Source organism: Triturus cristatus, chromosome 9 (genome assembly GCF_964204655.1).
Source record: "Triturus cristatus chromosome 9, aTriCri1.1, whole genome shotgun sequence".
NCBI classification, from domain to species: domain Eukaryota; kingdom Metazoa; phylum Chordata; class Amphibia; order Caudata; family Salamandridae; genus Triturus; species Triturus cristatus.
Genome location: NC_140592.1, coordinates 999592699 through 999612619, shown reverse-complemented (window position 1 = coordinate 999612619; position 19921 = coordinate 999592699). Strand labels below are relative to the sequence as shown.

Here is a 19921-nt window from a genome sequence, read left to right as displayed (position 1 = left end):
TACAAGTAGATAGCATGAAAATGGATAAGTATTTGTGTAGAAGCAAGTAACTGTGGAATTATATTGGTGAAATCTAAAAGGTTGCACTGTCAAGCGAGACCTAAAAATCCATGTATGATAATGACCGCCCTTCTCCAATCTGAGAGAAATACTATAAATTGTCTATTTACAATTACACTACAAGGTGATCTGTGTGCCCCTGAAAGTTCAGGCAGCTGGATAAATAAGCAAACTGATCACAGCTGTGTGGGTGGAGGACAAGTACTTTTTGTGGAAGCATACAACATCTGCCCAATCAAAACATGTATTCCAGACTCTTAACATGTGAGTGGAGCAAAGCTCCTCTTCTGGTGATTCTCATTCTCAGATAATTGTCTGGCGACAGCTGTGAAGCCAGACCATAAAAACCGTTGCATGCAAAAGGGTGACTACAAACCATGCATCGCAGTTCACAATATTACCCTGTTCAAATGAACTAATTTCACAATAGGGCAGATTTGCGGGGATGCAACAAATTGTGCCATTGTTTTAAATTAAACACAAGGAGATGAAGGACGGAGTGCTGAAACTTTTCAGACACTCACCCCCAGTGACAGATCTGGGTTGAATCCATCATTGTTCTTTAGCTCACTTCGCTACCCCAGTTTGGACCCAGCCATATGTAAATCAGTCTTCAACCTGTTCCTCAGAGGAACAGTCCAGCCCGAACTGCCAAGCCAGGTCTTTCCTGGACCGGAAACAAGCATTCCGGGACCGGTTTCGGGGTAACACTCCTCATCAGCCAGGCTAGCTTAAATCCAGTGGCAAAGTGAGCAAAGAACCCACGTCTGGGCATTGCTTTAAATTGCCATACCTTTTGTTTCCAAATGTATTTTTCTGCTCTTACTTACCTCATTAATAATCATCACATCCTACACATCTATGTGACAACGTTTCAGTGGGGTTTTTTGTGCAAATTCTGGGCTAGTGAGAAAGTCCCTGGCAAATCCTCTTCATTGATCAAATCTTTAAAGTTCACTTATGTTATAACAAAATTTAGTTTCACTTAGAGCATTGTGTATTAACAGGTATTTACAGGTTCTGAGTACTCAGGGTGATGAAGTGATTGGTCCAGGATCACACTAATGAGTCAAGTGGGAAATTCGAGCGAGATTACAACTGTGGTCTGTCTGCCAGTTCTACAGTTGATAACGCAACCATTAGACACAACATCGGCTATGAAGAAGGCATGTGTTAATAACGTACACCACATTCTCACTTCAAGCTTTCTCTGGGAATTGCTGCCTCTGTAGGAAATAAGAGGCCTTTGCACATATGAATCATTTTAACCTAGACTGATTGGTCTAATACGATCCCATTACTTGCATTTCCCAAGAAGCTCTTCTTCGTTGTTTTTCATCACCATAAGTTAATTCTGCTGCTGAGGTACTTTGTCAGAGACAGTGCAGCTTTGTTTTAGGAGTTATGCACCATTATGTTCATTAATGATTTGAAATTCCAGCCAGGCTGAATTGCAAAGCTCTTTTTCAAATGAATATGTAATTAAAATGTTGCATCTTGCAGCTGTTGCAAATTGTCAACCTTTGGTCACTGCCAAATGTTAGTCTCCTCCCCTCTTTGAATTTTAGGAAGTCATTGAATTGTTTTTGTTTTTACAAAGAGATTCAACTTTTTGTAGACATCTAGACAAGTTCATACACTCACCTGCACCGCCCTCCCACACACATACAACTGGAGTAGACTCTCAGTGCAGGCATCACTGATTCATCCTCTCGCAGCCTTTTAATGCTTCCTTACACACACTGCAGATATATTCTTCTTATGCCATCTGAACACAGCTAATGCAGATCCCACACCCTAGATACACGCTCATGACAAAGTCGGTCCCGAACTGGTTCCTGAAATTAAGGGAATTTCATTGCATTGCTTAAGGATTTTGGTGGGAAAGAACATTATGGTCAATTGGAATGTTTCTGATTCATCAAAGCCATCAGATCACTGTTCAATATCTGGGTTTATCACACCAGCTTGTCTAGGAATTGTTCCAAAATAACTTTGGAACAATTATGAGGTGAACTTCTAATCGACTTTGGCTGATAAAGACTGCCTTTAATATCTTTTAAACAAAATTAAAGTGTATGTGGCAGGGTTTTCAGTGTCTCCGTGGTCTTTAAGGTGAAACGCTGCTCATTTTGCACTTCTTTGCTACTACTGTGATTTTTACTTCATAAATTGCTGCTCATTTTTACCATTTCTTAAATGTATTTTTAATTGTTCTCTACTTACTTGGGACACTTGCTTGCACTATTCAGCCCTTTTCCGTAAGAGAATGCCTCGGTGTTCGACCCCGGCGGTTCCCGGAAGTAGATCGGGACCGCACTGCACTCAGGGTTGACGCACTAGTCGCTCAGACTGCCATTGTTATTTATTTCACGCTGGAGCGTTCGCGCAGCGTGTATGTGGCAGGGTTTTCAGTGTCTCCGTGGTCTTTAAGGTGAAACGCTGCTCATTTTGCACTTCTTTGCTACTACTGTAATTTTTACTTCATAAATTGCTACTCATTTTTACCATTTCTTAAATGTATTTTTAATCGTTCTCTACTTACTTGGGACACTTGCTTGAACTATTCAGCCCTTATCCATAAGAGAATACATCGGCGTTCGACCCCGGCGGTTCCCGGAAGTAGATCGGGAGCGCACTGCACTCGGGGTTGACGCACTAGTCGCTCAGACTGCCATTGTTATTTATTTCACGCTGGAGCGCCAAAGGCAAGCCCGTCTGCGCCCGTCGGTGCCCGGAGCACGACCAGCGCCAGGACCCCTGGCTCCAATGGCTCACTCAGATATGGCAGGCAAGCTCTACTTGATTTAAGGCCTATTCCATGCGCTCACAAAAAGTTATCGGTAGTTGAGGCCATTAGAACTGCTGTCGAGTGCCCAGGCTGAACCTTCAGACTCAGTCCCAATACACAGGGAAAAGACCAGAGGTGGAGGACAGAGGGTAATCCTCAGAACAATACGGAGGCAGAGTCAGGTCTCAGGGTGAGAAATACAGAGCAGGTATCCGATAACTTTGAGGGAGCCACACCTGAACACATTCAATGCCTTCTAGTCAATGCTCGTTCTGTGGTTAAACACAAACACGAATTGGAGGATCTCATTCAGCTCTCTACACCAGATCTAGTCTTCTTAACAGAAACCTGGACGGACAATGCCTCTGCCCGCCGGCTGGAACATCGCTGTCCCAGAAGGCTATGCATACTCTGCCCAAAATAGAGTATCAGGCAAGGGAGGGGGGATAGCTATTCTCTATCGAGCGAATTTCAAATTACATGTAGAATCGATTTCTACCCTCTCGGCAGAGGCATTACAGTTCCGTATAAAATTTAACAACGTGCAGACCTTCCAAGGCATACTGATTTACCGCCCCCCAGGTCCAAGAAGTGCCTTTTCACAAGCTTTGCTGACCCTCCTGGAATCATACACAGATTCCTACTCACTCACGGTCTTAGGTGATTTCAATTATTATCTGGAATCAAACAACAATCCAGACACCACCAGACTTCTAGATAACCTTATGGCCTTCGACCTAAAACAAGTGATAACTGGGTCCACCCATACAGCGGGTCACACACTGGATGGGATTTTTACTAACGACCCAGATATTAGCTTCTCTAACTCACTGGACGTGCCATGGACCGACCATAAGGCCATCTACTTCAATCTTAAAAGTTTTCAGTCTCAGCTCAAAGTACAAGTAAGCTTAGTCAAACGTCCAATAAGACGATGGGGCAAAATTAAGGAAGGAGCATTCGAGTCCGCGCTCGATCAGGGCCCAATCAAGCTAGAACATGACAACAATAAGGCTGTACAGCAGTTCAATGACTGGTTATTGGCAGCAGCCGATAGGGTTGCTCCAGTAAAAATAGCCAAAATAAAGAGAGTAAAGACATCAGCTCCATGGTTTACCCCGAACTTAAGGACCTAAAGATCAAATGCAGAAAGGCGGAACGGCACTGGAGGATAGACTATGACAGCCAAAAGAAAATCCTATACAGTCTCGCTATTAAAACATACAAAGAGGCCATAGTAGCCGCCAAAAAACATTTTTTTACAGTCAAAATTAAGGACGCAGGAAATTCCACTAGGGAACTGTTCAAGACGGTCAACCTGCTAGCAAAACCCCAGTTAGTACCTTCAAGCCAGACCAACTCTTCTGTAACACCCTCGCAGACCACTTCCAAGAGAAGGTTAAAAAAATATATAACAACTTTTCGAACACCATAAAACCCTTGGATTTTATAGGACCCACTATACGCTCCAGCTGTACGCTGACTAGCTTTCAGCCGATGACTAAAGAAGAGGTTAATAAAACTCTCCTCTCTTTAAAATCAGGGGCTCCCAATGATCCATGTCCACCGACTATTATGCATCAAGCTGTAGGTCCAATTTCCGAACATCTCACTCCCATCCTAAATCAAATCATAATTTCTGGATAACATCCCATTACTTTGAAAAAGGCAGCCATCACCCCTTTGTTGAAAAAACCCAGTTTGGACCCTTGTAATCCCAACAACTATCGCCCCATTGCGGGCCTCCCGCTCGCAGCTAAGGTCCTAGAAAAACATCTGAATAAATCCCTTACTGTCCATTTAGACACAAATGGCCTGCTAGACTCCTCTCAACATGGTTTTCGACCACGCCACTCGACTGAATCAGCGTTAGTCAAAACAGTCGAACAGATTTGCAGGGTAGTGAGTGGTGCTGGGAAGGCGGTCCTGGTAATTCTTGATTTGTCGGCCACATTCGACACCGTTAACCACACGGTTCTGGTGCAGCGGCTAAGGGACATGGGAGTGGGAGTGGGAGTGACCGCCCTGTCCCTACTAACTTCCTTCCTAGAAAATAGAGAGCACAGGTTGTTCTGGGAAGGTGTGAGATCTGACAGTTTTCACCTCCCCTGCGGAGTTCACATGGGTCGGCCCTGTCTCCAACTCTGTTTAATCTATATGTTACACCTCTAGCCGACCTCGTCAGGAAACATGGTTTTACGTTGGTATTGTACACCGATGATTCCCAACTGATTATATCTACCACCAATCAGCGCGAAACCATTGCATGCAGATTTTATGCATGTCTCACGGAAATCATGTCCTGGATGGGCCAGAATTATCTAAAAATAAACACAGATAAAACAGAGGTGATGGAGTTTGGGCCGGGTCCACCCCTGTGGAATGAATGATGGTGGCAGGTGCAGGCGGGAGAATGTCCGTCCCCAGTAGAGAAGGTCAGAAACTTGGGGGTCCTTTTTGACAGCAAGCTCAATTTTGCTGCACAAGTCAATAGTCTTGTGTCCTCGTGCTTCTTTCTATTGAAGACGCTGAGAAAAATTTTCCCCTTCATACCCCAGGAGCTTCAAAAAACGGTAATAGTGGCTCTTTTTCTTTCGAAGCTGAACTATTCAAATGCCCTGTTCTTGGGGATCAATAGGTTTCAATTGCTGAAACTACAATCATTGCAGAACGCGGCAGCTAGGCTGATTTTAGGCCTACACAGAGGACAACCCACTTCTGATGGGATACGATCCCTCCATTGGCTGCCCATAAAGCAGCGCATAGAATTCAAAGCGCTTACATACGTGCATAAGGCAATTTATGGGGGAGCTGCTGAGGACTTGGAAAGCTTCTTTGTACCCTATGTCCCGTTGCGCACCCTAAGATCGGCCACTCAAGGTCTAGTCAGAGTACCCAAGATCAGTAGAGAAGGCTGGGGGGGCCGGACGATCACATACTGTGCGGCCAGACTTTGGAATAAGCTGCCCCAGTCCATGAGGCTCCAATACAACCGTCAGATTTTCAGAAAAAATCTAAAAACTAAGCTCTTCGCAGCCACATAAGCCACTAAACCCTGCTTCTACCTGCCATTGCAATCCCAGCGCCAAGACGCTTCGGCATTCGAGCACTTTAGAAACATATAAACATAAACATAAACATAAAGGTTGCAATTATTTATTCAGATTTTGGTAATATATCTAACCTTCATGCACTTAAATTTGAGTAGCAGAAAAGTCACGCAGGCACAAAAGGAAAAAACAGACCGGGAAAAAAGAGAAAAAAGAAAAAAGGACAAATAGGTAAAAAATTAAACAAATAAATATTTACCTCATGAGCAATGGCAGAAACAGCTATTCACACTAATAGACAGAGTCTGTTCCCGTGTGGTCATATTCACTCTTACCACCAAGACCAAGAACTGAGGGAGGGTCTCCCTGTCACTTACTCCTGCAGTTGGTGTCCCTGCACCTCAAACAGTGCTGGTGTTGCTCGATTGTACTGAGCCCCTGACTGGCACTTTTCCTACCAATCTACACTCTTTATGCTTCATAATGGTCTTCATCAATTAAAAATTCTTTGTTAGTCAAAAACTTATTTGACAACTGAGTGAACTTCTTGCAGCATCTCATGGACGTCTTCTCCTTTTTTCATCTGGACCATATAAAGGTTTTCTAAAATAGTCATACTTTGATCCTCCTCAGAACAATGGGGTACTCAATACAGTAAACAGAACTGTTGTACTGCCAGGAGGGCCCGCCACTTTGCTGCTTGCTTTGCTGTGTTGGTCTGATGTCTGCTGCTTTTTGCCTTGGGTGAGAGGACTGGACTTTGCTCTCTGTATCCTGCTTCCAAAGTTTTTCCAAGGGCTTGAGTTGAGCTTACCTCCTATTGGAACTATCAAGGCCATCAAAGACTTAACCTGCAACACCTGGGCTCCTCTGCTGATAGCCGTTCTCTGCCAATTGGTACTAAATTTAGTTCCTGGGCCCTTGGAAGTGAGTTTAGTGCTGAAAACAGAAGAAACCAACACCTCGGCTTCAAACGCCTCTTCAGAGCCAGCGCCGTTCTTCGACATCCCGTCGCTGCCTGCACCAGAGCCGTGGTCCATGCTGAACGCAACGACCGTGACTTACAGCACAAGTCCAGACACTGCTGCAGTGCCTCAGAAGAACCGCCTCAAAGGGAATCCCAAGTACAATGTCACCAAAGTCCGGTGGCACCCAACTAGGACTTGCCACCACACGATTGGCCCCATGGTGTGACATTGACGCTACTAAATCAACTCCTCGCTGCATGATCCTCAACACTTTACCAACAATACACCGCCAGCATAATCGACACATAGCTGCAACCGCAGCATCACCTCAAATGCACCTCGCATCCTCCCCAGGCGTCAGTGGGTCAACGACTCTGCACCGCCTCTAGGAACCAACACTTCACTTGCTTCAATGACGCCTCACCTCCATTGTGCAATGCAATGCACCGTCCCCGAGCATGGGAGTGCCAACAACCTGCATAGCAGTAAGGAACCGACATGGCACCTGCCTATTCTACGCCTTAGCTCCCTGGTGAACTGCAACAACTTTATTTCTTAACGTTTCCAAAGTGTTGTACTGGGGGTCTGTACGATTCCATAGCTAACCTTTGCTCCCTTTCAGTCTGCCTGAACTTGTGGATTTGTCCTCGTCAAGCACGTCAGAAAAGCCCCAGCTGGAGCTATTGTGTTTCTAAATATTATAACTTGATTTAATCTTCAAACATGTGTATCTTGACTTATGTATGTTGGATTTTTTTGTTTAGGGTTAAACAACAAAAATACAACATACACAAGTCAAGATTCATCTTGATTTACTCAGATAAATATTGGCTATTTTGATAAACTGGTTTGGAGTACTTTGGTAGTGTTTTCACTGTGTTATTGTGTGTGAGTACACAAATACTTTACACCTTGCCTCTTTAGTTTAGCCTGACTGCTCTGAGTCAACCTACCCAAGGTTGAGCACAGGTAAACTTAGCGTGCACTACACTTACCGTAACTAGGATTGTGGGTCCCTTCTTGAACAGGGTGCATAACTCTTCCAACTAGAGGAGAGGATGTGGCCTTGTTGCTAGAACAGATTGACCGCGAACCTGGGGAACTGGGTTTGAGTCTCAGCAGGGATGGTCAACATCCTGTGATTCTGGCCAAATCACTTAATCACCCTGTGCCCAACAAAAATGAATCTGTCCATTTGTAAGGTAACTGCTGCTCATGAAAAGCGCTCTGATACCTTCTGGTCAAGTTTGCGCTATATAAGACTCTAAAAAACAAAAAAAACAAAAAAAAACTAGAGACCCCATTTCTAACAATACTTTACTCAGTGTAATCAAACATTGGCAAAGCAAATGGCTTTGCATCTCATTACAAGAGGTGAGTCCTTCTGGCTTTGCCAATGCCTGTTATACTCATTGGTAAAACTATTTTTTGTTTACACCTAAAATGTTTCAATATTATGAGAGTGAAATAAATATGTTTTGTCAGCAGGGTACCGTTCCTATCAAGGTCTGAGCTTTACTTTCTTTCGCATGGTTGAGTAATGCATTTTAATTTGTTAAAAGTCAAGGTGTGGCTTGTCAAAGTTCGCCCTGTGTCAAAGCTCAATTCATAGTAATATGGTCCCCCCTGAATAGTAGAAAGAACAGAGCTAGGGGAGTAAATGATGCCTTTCAGATGTGATTGGCAGGACATTCATAATCTTGGTTCATCTTGTGTTCAGTAAGCTATGTTACCTTTGTATGTGTAAAAAATCATCCCTCAGTGGCGGCCGGTAAGGTACGGGGTTGGAGGAGCGAGGGGGGGGACAGTCATAAATAAAAATAAAAAAATCACTTACCTGATCTCGCTGTGTCTCTCCCACGTCGACTGAGTCTCTTCCGGGAGGCACCCAGGCTCCCCACAGCCAATCACATCGATCCAATGCAGCGTTACGATTGGTCTGAGTGCCTTGGTTCGGCACTCAGCCACGGAATAGGGGCCTGGGCATGTTATCCATACAGGCTGTAATGCAGCCTTCATGGAGAACACATGAAGTGCGCATGACTGTTTGGCCAGCCTGAGAGGGCTGGTCAAACAGTCATGCGCACTTTACAGAGTGCACAGCAACCACTCCTCCCCGATGTCAGTGGAGCAATGATATGAAAAATAAAATTATAATAACTTCAGTTATTATCATTTTATTATTTCATTCACACTACTCCGTGAGCGGTGGGGCTTCGCTCCTCCGCCCTAGCGCAGGAGCCACCACTGACCGAACATCTTGAACAATGAACGACAGGTTCTTCTCTGTGACAGAGCCAAAATTAAGGAATTACCCCTGGATAAAATGTCACTGCAAAAAACATCAGTGCTCTGGGGGTAGAGAAAACTGAAGTTTAAGTACAGTATCCCCCCCACTGAGCAAATAATATTGAATGCGATATATCTCCTGCTTGAGATTGCGGTGATGTATCTTATCGAAACGTGCAGCTTTTAAGATTAAAATAACATGAGCACATATGGCATTTCAAAATTATTTGTACATGTAGAAAATGGATTTAAACCTAGCAAGAAGTGTTCTGCTGTTAGAAATGACACGAGACCATGAGAAAGTCCACACACTGTACTCTTGAAGAATGAGGAGTGATGGGTGCTTCTTTGTCTTTGCTGCTCTATTGCCCTCTTCACTTCCATGACAACTTCAAATTATTGTGTCAGGTGTCAACATGCTGGTTTCATCCCTATGGGTGTTAAATAAAGCTAGAAATTGGTATTCTGAATTGTCTGTGAGCAATCCTCTTTAACTGTAGCACAGGATATAAAATGAAAAGTCATGCTGACCTAAAGGGAAAAGTATGCCTTGCTTTATTGAGACATATGAAAAAATGAAAGGAAATATACTCCCATTCATCTCAAAAGGGATATCTCTCCACACAACTTCGCGCTAAATTTCAGTATTCCTTTTGGCCTGGAAGAAAGGGAGCATTATTTGATTGAGTATCCATTTTCTCTATGCCCTAAAGTCCCCCAGAAGGGATAAAGAATTATATTGATGAAAAACATGGTTACTACCGTCATATCATATAGGGGCTTGATTGCTATCATGCAATACCTTTTCCCTGGATGCTGAATGAGGAATAACGCCATTCATTTTTATACTACAGGGCATCCCAGTCTTCCCCCAAGGAACTGTGTAATGTAGTTTACATATGAAAATGTCCCTGGAGGAATTATTTTGCGCATCATTTAATAGTTAAACCGGTCATCATAACAATGATCCTACTATGTACCATCACTCAGTCACTCGTATTAAAAAACACAGGTGTATTGTTGGTTACAAAACTATATTATTATATGACTGCATACATTTTTTCATATAAATTGTGAATACATGTGGTACAAAAACATATACAGCAATACATACACAACAGTTCATCAATATGTAGACACTGGTGCCTCCACAAAATCCCTCAAAAAAATGTGTAGCATGCATTCTTTGCAGGGATAGCAGGAAGCGGAAAATACTCTTAACAGAACAGATTGATAACGCCACAGCCATACCTCAGTTTTATGGGCAGTGGGCTCCGTATATATCCACTTCACGCCTTTCAGAGGATTGTCTGATAGGTGTTTGGCTCTCTCAAAGCACTCTGGGCCTTTCTCTATAACGGATTCTACCCCAGCCCTACTATCCCTTCAGCAGCTACTGGCCTTTCTGTAGCTCCGGTCCCCTATAACAGACTATACCCCAGCCCTACCCACCCTTCACCGACTACTGGACTTTCTGTAGTTCCTGTTCCTCATAACTGACTCTACCCCAGCCTTACCCTCCCTTTCAGCAGCTACTGGCCTTTCCGTAGCTCCTGTTCCCTACAACCGACTCTACCCCAGCTCTACCCTCCCTTCAGCGACTACTGGCCTTTCCGTAGTTGCTGTTCCTCATAACTGACTCTTCTCCAGCCTTACCCACCCTTCAGCGGCTACAGTACTTTCCCTAGTTCCTGAACCTTATAACTGACTCTACTCCAGCCCTACCGTCCCTTCAGCGGCTACAGGACTTCCTGTAGTTCCTGTACCTTATAACTGACTCTTCTCCAGCCCTACACACCCTTCAACGACTACTGGACTTTCCGTAGCTCCTGTTCCTTATAACTGACTCTACTCCAGCCCTACTCGACCTTCAGCGACTCCCCGGCATGTGCCTGTCCCTGCTCCAGTCAAAGGTGGGTTTGAGAGGGAATGGCCCTCAGATCTCTTCCCATATCTGTACGGACTAGTCCACGTCAGTTTGTGGCCGCTTCATAGTCACAGTCTGGGCTTTAAGCGATCCCAGGCAGGCACCTGAAACAACTTCATTGAATAAACTAGAGACCTACCAAATCTCAGCCGCCCCCTCCCTACATCTCTATGTCCGCTGTCCTTACATCCCCCCTCCCCCACTCAACCATCCCAAAGCCAATATTCTTTTTATTTCTCTTGGCCTCTCAGTCATTGGTCCTTACGACTCTCTGGTGAGGTTGGACTACGGTCGGTGACTCCGCAGCGGCCGACCCGAGCTGACTCAGAGGCGCCTCCGATTGGACCCATTTCACTCGGAGAGGAAATGTTTCGTCGTCTTCAATTTGTCTTATGACTGCTTTGGAGGATAGGGGCTGGCTCATAAAACTCATTTTTAATTCCTATTTTCAACTACAGAATTTACCGCCTGCTGCAGAGGGTATGCATCGGCTCCGCTCCTGCTGTCGAAGTGTATGTTCCCAAGCAGGGGCCCCTCCCGCTGCCACAGAATGTGTACAGCTTTCTTTAGTCAGTTGGGGGCAGCACCTATGGAGTGGTAGGAAGGGTGCATGATTCTGTGGTCAGTGAACGGTGCCGCACGTTACGTCACAGGCAGGGTTGGATTAGGATTAAAAATCAACCCAGGCATACTAAATAAAGTGGCCCACATATGCATATTGCCTTTCCGCAAAGCACTCCTTCGGCGAAGTTTTTTTTAAAAAAAAAAGTGGGTGGGGGGTCTCTGACAGGCATGTTTTCTCAACTTTGTTTAGATTTTTTTTAAATGCACAGATTAGTTCACTCTGGTTAAACACACCCGAAAAACAAGTGAGGCCTCTTATGCTCAGGCCCTCTGTACCCTCTCAATATGCATACATTAATGGGCCGGTCCAGAGAGAGAAAGGGAGTGACACCTCTGCCTATTGATAACAGGGAGGTAATGGATGCCAATCTGTCTCCAGAAAGGCCACTTGGGCACCCGCTGGGCCTCTGGCGTCATCTGAACAGCACAGACACTGCCCAAATCAGCCCCCAAGCTGCCCAAATAAGCAAGGCCGGACTGGGAACCAAAACCAGCCCTGGCAAACTGCTCGGTCGGCCCCCCTGTGGGGGAGGAGGGGTGCGGCCGAGCTGTTTGCAACAGCCGGTTTCGGCCGCTTTTGTTACAGGGGGCCGATATTGCTGGCCCCCTGTAACAAAATCAGCCCCACCCTAGTGGCCCACCGGGGAAATGCTCGGTGCCTGCAACGGCCAGTCCGGCCCTGCAAATAAGTGGCCAAGAGTTGGAACTCAGAAACCGGCCCCTCGGCCATTGTCCGAGTGCCCGCATTACCAATCCTACCCTGCTTCTGTTGTCAGTTAAAGGCACGGCTCAGGCTATCATGGAATATGTACACGTCTCTATGGTCAGTCGGGGACCACCACACATGAAGTGATAGTGTGCGTGATTCTGTGGTGAGAGACACCACGCGCTAACTCACAGACAGTGTACATACACGTCTCTATGGTCAGCGGGTGCCCCACTCATGAAGCAATAGTTTGCTTGGTTCTGTAGTGAGTGGTACCACATGTTAACTCACAGATTACATAGGTGTTCTAAGGGATGGGCAAAGAGGGCTCTGGCCCAGGGCGCCAGCCTTTCAGCACTCCCCCCCCCTCCCCCCAGGTCCCCCACAATAGATTCGGCTCTGTTCTACACACAGTCCTGCACGGATGACCTTAAATGATTTTTAAGCATTGCTTTGTTAAAATTCTTCTTTCTTTTAATTTATTTTCATTACCTGTGATTTGTGGGAGCCATTTACAGATATAATGCAGAGAAATGTTGCGTTTGTTATTCAACACCATGCAACATACATAAAAAACATTTCAGATCGAAACAGGACCTTACCTATGAGAAATGGCAGTGGTTAGCAGAGATTTTTTACAATAATATTAGTGAGCTGCTGCTATTTTGTTGACAATATAGAAAGCACACACCACTCTACCAGAATATTCAATGTAAACACCTTTCAAATTTGGACTAGTGTGCCGTGCGGTGTCAGTGACCTAGCCAAAGAGGACATGAAAAGCTGAAATTGGATCTTAAATTCAAAGCCATTCTGTATAGGGGCCCCAAAAATATATTTGTCGCGGGGCCCCCAAAATCCTTAAGTTGCCCCTACACAGACAATGTACATGACTCTATGGTCAGTCGGGGGCACCACTCATGACGCAACAGACTAGGTGCGTGATAATATGGTCAGTAAATGGTACCACACATGAAGTCACAACAAGTGGACCTGTTTCTTCGGCTGTGTGCGCATGTTTACTGTCAGCGTGAGGCACCACAGATGCTGTCACACAGAGTTGCCCGGAAAACCGTAGTGTCCTTGCTCATTCTGTTCAGACTAGACTACTGCAACAATCTGTACTTGAACATCCAGCAGCAACATCTTCACCAGCTTCAGGTCCTCCAGAATGCATCTGCTGGACTCCTTTCTATAACTCCTAAATTCAGTCCCATTAAATCTGTGATTGCGGACCTCCCTTGGCTCCCTTTCATAAAGAGAATTGAAAACAAAGCACTCTGTATTGCCTATAAGTCTTCCCAAAATTCTGGTCCTACCTTTTTCAGACGAAAGCTAGCCTGGTATCTTCCCAGCAGAACTCTTCGATCCTCCAGCACAAAGCTCCTGACAGTCCCCAGATTCAACAAAAAAGCCAACTGGGGAGGCAGAAGCTTCAGTCTGGGCACTGCTAAGACCTGGAATGATTTCGCACTTTCGATTCTATCCTTCTCTGGTCTCCTGGCTTTCAGGAAGGCCCTGAAGACTTGGCTTTTCGTCCAATAGTCCGCCCAGGTCTGTGACTAGGAGCTAGCGCCAGGAGGCCTTCAGCTAGCTGCGCACTTTACAAAAACCCAGTAACATTAACATTAACATAAACATATATTTATTATCAGTCAGAGGCACCCCTAGTTCTATCACAGAGAGAGTGAGAAGAGTATCTCATGCTGTCGCACGCAGTGTGCATGTATCTCTTGTCAGTAAAAGGCATCCCTCGTGCTGCCTGAAGTAGTGTATTTGTGTAGTCAGTGAAAGGCACCTCTCGTACAGGCGCACACAGTGTGTCTGAGGCAGTCTGTGTGATATGTCAGTGAGAGGCACTTGTTTTTACAGTAAGGTACAGAAACTCCTTGCGCTGTCAAATACAGAGCACATGTTTCCTTGGCCCGTGAAAGGCACTTCTCACGCTGTCACAGACAGAGTAAGTCTCTGAGGTCTGCAAATGGCACTTCTCACACTGTCACAGACAGAGTAAGTCTCTGAGGTCTGCGAATGGCACTTCTCATGCTGTCCCTGACAGAGCCCGTCTCTGTGGTCCGTGAAAGCCACTTCTCATGCTGTCACAGAAATAGCCTGTTTCTGTGGTTCACAAAAGACACTTCCCATGCTGTCATAGAAAGTACACATGATTCTGTGGTGAGTAGTATGCATCTCTCCTGCTGTCACAGACGGAGCATGTGATCCTAGACAAAGCACATGTCTCTGTGGTCTGCGACAGGCACTTCTCATGCTGTCACAGACAAAGAAAGTATCTGTGGTCCATAAATGGCAGTTCTCAAGCTGTCACAGACAGTGCACATCTCTGTGGTCCACGAAAGGCACTTCTCATGCTGTCACAGACAAAGCAGATATCTCTGAGGCCTGTGAATGGCATTTCTATTGTTGTCACAGACAGTGCATGTCTCTGTGGTCCATAAATGGTACTTCATATGCTCTTACAGACAGTGCACATCTGTGTGGTCCACAAATGGCACTTCTCATGCTGTCCCAGACAGAGCACATGTCTCTGTGGTCTGTGAAAGGCACTTCTCATGCTGTCACAGACAAAGTAAGCATCGGTGGTCCATAAATGGCAGTTCTCGTGCTGTCACAGACAGAGCACGTCGCTGTGGTCCGCGATAGGCACCTATTATGCTGTCACAGACAGAACACATGTCTCTGAGGTCTGTGAATGGTACTTCTCACGCTGTCACAGACAGACCAGATGTCTCTGAGGTCTGCAAATGGCACTTCTCATGCTGTCACAGACAGAGCACGTCTCTATGGTCAGCGAAAGACACTTCTTGTGCAGTCACTGACGGCACACAGGATTCTGTGGTGAGTAGTATGCATCTCTCCTGCTGTCACAGACGGAGCATGTGATCCCAGACAAAGCACATGTCTCTGTTGTCTGTGAAAGGCACTTCACAAGCTGTTACAGACAAAGTAAGTATCTGTGGTCCATACATGGCAGTTCTCATGCTGTCACAGACAGTGCACGTCCCTGTGATCCATAAATGGCACTTCTTATGCTCTCACAGACAGTGCACGTCACTGTGGTCCGCAAAAGGCACTTCTCATGCTGTAACAGACAAAGCACATGTCTCTGAGGTGTGCGAATGGTACTTCTCATGCTGTCACAGACAGCGCACATGTCTCTGTGGTCTGTGAAAGACACCTCTTATGCTGTCACAGACAGAGCACATATCTCTGTGGTCTGTGAAAGGCACTTCTCATGCTGTCACAGACAAAGTAAGCATCTGTGGTCCGTAAATGGCAGTTCTCGTGCTGTCACAGACAGAGCACGTCACTGTATTCCGCGAAAGGCACCTCTTATGCCGTCAAGGACAGAGCACATGTCTCTGAGGTCTGCGAATGGTACTTCTCACGGTGTCACAGACAGAGCACATGTCTCTGAGGTCTGCGAATGGTACTTCTCATGCTGTCACAGACAGCGCACATGTATCTGTGGTCTGTGAAAGGCACCTCTTATGCTGTCACGGACAGAGCACATGTCTCTGTGGTCTGTGAAAGGCACTTCTCATGTTGTCACAGACAAAGTAAGCATCTGTGATCCGTAAATGGCAGTTCTCGTGCTGTCACAGACAGAGCACGTCACTGTGTTCCGCAAAAGGCACCTCTTATGCTGTCACGGACAGAGCACATGTCTCTGTGGTCTGTGAAAGGCACTTCTCATGCTGTCACAGACAAAGTAAGCATCTGTGGTCCGTAAATGGTAGTTCTCGTGCTGCCACAGACAGAGCACATCACTGTGTTCCGCGAAAGGCACCTCTTATGCCGTCACGGACAGAGCACATGTCTCTGAGGTTTGTGAATGGTACTTCTCACGGTGTCACAGACAGAGCACATGTCTCTGAGGTCTGCAAATGGTACTTCTCATGCTGTCACAGACAGAGCACATGTCTCTGTGGTCTGTGAAAGGCACTTCTCATGCTGTCACAGACAAAGTAAGCATCTGTGGTCCATAAATGGCAGTTCTCGTGCTGTCACAGACAGAGCACTTCGCTGTGGTCCGCGATAGGCACCTATTATGCTGTCACAGACAGAGCACATGTCTCTGAGGTCTGCGAATGGTACTTCTCATGCTGTCACAGACAGAGCAGATGTCTCTGAGGTCTGCGAATGGCACTTCTCATGCTGTCACAGACAGAACACGTCTCTGTGGTCAGCGAAAGACACTTCTCGTGCTGTCACTGACGGCACACAGGATTCTGTGGTGAGGAGAAGTCATCTCTCTTGCTGTCACAGTAAGTCGACATGATTCTCTCCTCAGTGGGGGGCGCCACTCTCACTGTCAGGACATTTTTCTGATGTGCGCACGAGAAACTCTCTTGAGTGTCATGGTGCTGTTTTCTATGATCAGAAAGAAGCTCCACAGAAGAGTAAGTGAGTGAGTGAAATTTTGAAGACGTGCATACCACAGACCTAACATTTCTCCGTGTTTTCACGATACATACCTTAATACTGTAAATATCCTTGAATTAGTTAGCGAGTTTTTATGTCTTGTGATAAGTACCTCTTTGGAGCGAGTGGGTGGGTTGCTATGGTAAATGAGAGGTTCTGACTCCACTGAGTGAATGTGTTTTTATGACCAGTGAGACCTAGCTCTTTTGAGTGAGCAAGTGTCGATCCGCGTCCAGTGAAAAGCATCTCTCTTGAGTGAGCAAAGTGAGTTTCTATGTTCACAGAGAGGGACCTTTCTTGAGTCAGTGAGTGAAGGAGTGATTGTGTGTTTTACTGTGGACATTGGGAGGGACCTCCCTTGAAAGTTTGAGCGAATTTCCATGGTCATTGAGAGATGCCTTCTTGAGTGAGTGAGCATATTTTTATATAATGAGTGAGAGGCATCTCTGGAGTGAGCAAGTGAGTTATTTTTTCCTTAGTAAGACTTCTATGATCATTGATGAGGATCTTAAGTGGTTCAGCGAGTTTCTATGTTAAGTGAGAGGGACCTTTTTTGGATAAGTGAGGGAGAGCATTTCTATGGCCATTGTTGGGGACCTCCTAACGTAGTTGAGTGAGTTTGTAGTCAGTGAGAGGAACCTTTTTGAGGGAGTGAATTCGTTTTATGATAAGAGGTGCTTTTCTTGAATGAGAAAGTGTGTTTCTATGGCCATTGAAAGGGAGCGTTCCGAAGTGGTTGAGTGAGATTCCATGTTCACTAAGAAGGATTTCTCTTGGATAAGTGAATGAGAATGTTTCCATGCCCATTGAGAGAGACCTCTATTAAGTGGTCTAATTTCCTTGATCTGTGAGAGGGATCTCTCTTGAGTGAATATGAGTCTCTGACCATTGAGAGGGCCCCCTCTTAAGTGGCTGAGTGAGTTTCTGAGGTCAGTGAAAAGTGCTTTGTTGAGTGAGTGCATGTTTTATGACGAGTGAAATGTATCCCTGGATTGAGCTAGTGAGTTTCTATGTTTAGTGAGAGGGTCTTCTCTTGAGTGAGTGAGGTACTATGGCCATTGATGGGTACCTCTCAAGTGGTTGAGTAAGTTTCCTTGTACAGTGAGAGAGACCTCTCTTGAAAGAGTGAGTATATTTCTGCGGACACGAAAGTTCTCTCTCTTGCTTGGACGATTCATGCCACTTCAATACCATGACATGGCCTTCACTACGACATGTGGCCTTTCTAAATAAGGTGAAGTATTCTAGTGGATACCCTGATGTATTTTGCTGTCGGAGGCCAAATGGTTAATACCCGGCCGCCTCAGTTCCCAAATCATAACGCCATCTACTGGTGAATAGGGGAGCTACTGTGCAAATAAGGCTGGCACAAGCCCTCTCCTTCATCTTCCCTCTGAGGTATGACCTCCAAGGGAGACCTAGAAGGACGAGAGTGATTTTAATCTGCAGTACCAACAGGAGCCAGCCGTGACCGGCTTTGGCGGCATAAATATATGAACTGACAGATCATTCTGCCCAATACCTCTCCCACCCCCACTCCCGCTCCCTTCCTCACCCAAATGTTCCGTAATGCACAATACCATTCCAATCCCCCTTTATCTTGGAGCTGCCCGGGGTCTGGTGATTGATGAAACCCGGCCCTGCAAAAGCACCGGTTCAAGAGGGCGGAGGAAGCGGGGAGAGTGACTGACAGGAAATATAGTTCTCTGGCTGGTTTTATTGGCTTTAATATTATTATATTTTCATACAGCTTGAAGAGCTAATCTGTCGGAATGACAGGCGAAGGCACATGGAACGTGCAAGGTAGGCGAGGTATGGGCAGGAGGGTGCAGGCTGCAAGAGGCCCAGATTCCAGACACAAACGGAGCAGGCAGAACTGTCGCCATTGCCAGCACCATGACAGCCCACATCTGTGTGGTACTGAGTGTTCCTTTTATGAGATCGAATATCTCTTTTGAGCTAAGTTTCACAGGCCACAAAGGCATCTCCAATTGCAAAATGTTGAATTGGGTGAAAGCGATAAGAATGCTAACTAGCTAAGAGGGGATGGTCAGGAAAAAAGGCTAGAACATTGAAAACGTTGTGAACAAATTTAATTTAAAAAGCAGTGGCAAAGCGACTAGGTTAGGAACAAAGGCTAGAACTTGAAAACGGTGTGAACAAATTTAATTTAAAAAGCAGTGGCAAAGCCAGTAGTTCTCGCCTTCAGGTGAGGTATTTGCTGTGGCAATCGGGTGAGGATGGGTAATGGGGGAGTGGGTGGGTGAGGATAATGGGGAGGATTAAAAAAGCAAAGTCACACAAGTGGGGGCTTCAGGAGATTTACTGACCAGTGGGGGCTAACTCCCCAATCTATCAATTCAACACACTAAGAGCCCACGGGTGCGAAAGTGCAAAAGATACGGGTATGTGGAAGAACACAACTATGCTGAGGAGACGAAGGGGTGTTCCCTTTTAAGGACGGTTTCCCTCACACACCAGAGGTGTCATACTTCCTCATGGGGATAGCTCCTCGCGTCACGGACCTAGTCGTGATGCGGGCTACAACCCCCACGCTGCGTGGGAGGAGCTCAGGGATGTTTTGGTAGGGTATTTAAAGAACCCAATGTGAGCGTATTGTGTGGTGTTGGGAGTGCAGTGCTAAACAAAAGTGATTTAAAACTAGCTACGAGGTTCGCCAAAACTAATTTATTGTTGCTACCAGGTGCTAGGGTTAAAAAAGATGGTGTGTAGTGTAGCTGCCGACATTAGAGGCCGATGCACTATGAAGTGATCAACATGTTTCAGCTTGTTGAACTATCTAAGTGTCACGGCTTTCATCAGGATCTCTTACTAGCTACTGCAATGAAGTAAAAAAACAGAAAAGTGAAAAACAGAGAAAGCGTTGGTGTGTAATACTGAACCAGCGATCCGGTAATTCAGCTGGTTCACCAGGAAAACCTTCAAAATTCAGTTTTTTTTACCTCATCTGCCCGAGGCAATGAGCCTAAGGTACATACACCAATCCAGCCACTCGTGTGTGGATGACTGGATGGACTCCTTCAGACAGGAAGCTTCCACATA

General features: G+C 45.7%; 1 protein-coding gene across 19 annotated transcripts in view; it reads left to right on the top strand.

Annotated features, from left to right (window-relative positions):
- Nucleotides 1-19921, top strand: part of NRXN3 (neurexin 3) — a 2213138-nt gene that overhangs the window by 2078515 nt on the left and 114702 nt on the right. The window lies entirely within an intron of this gene.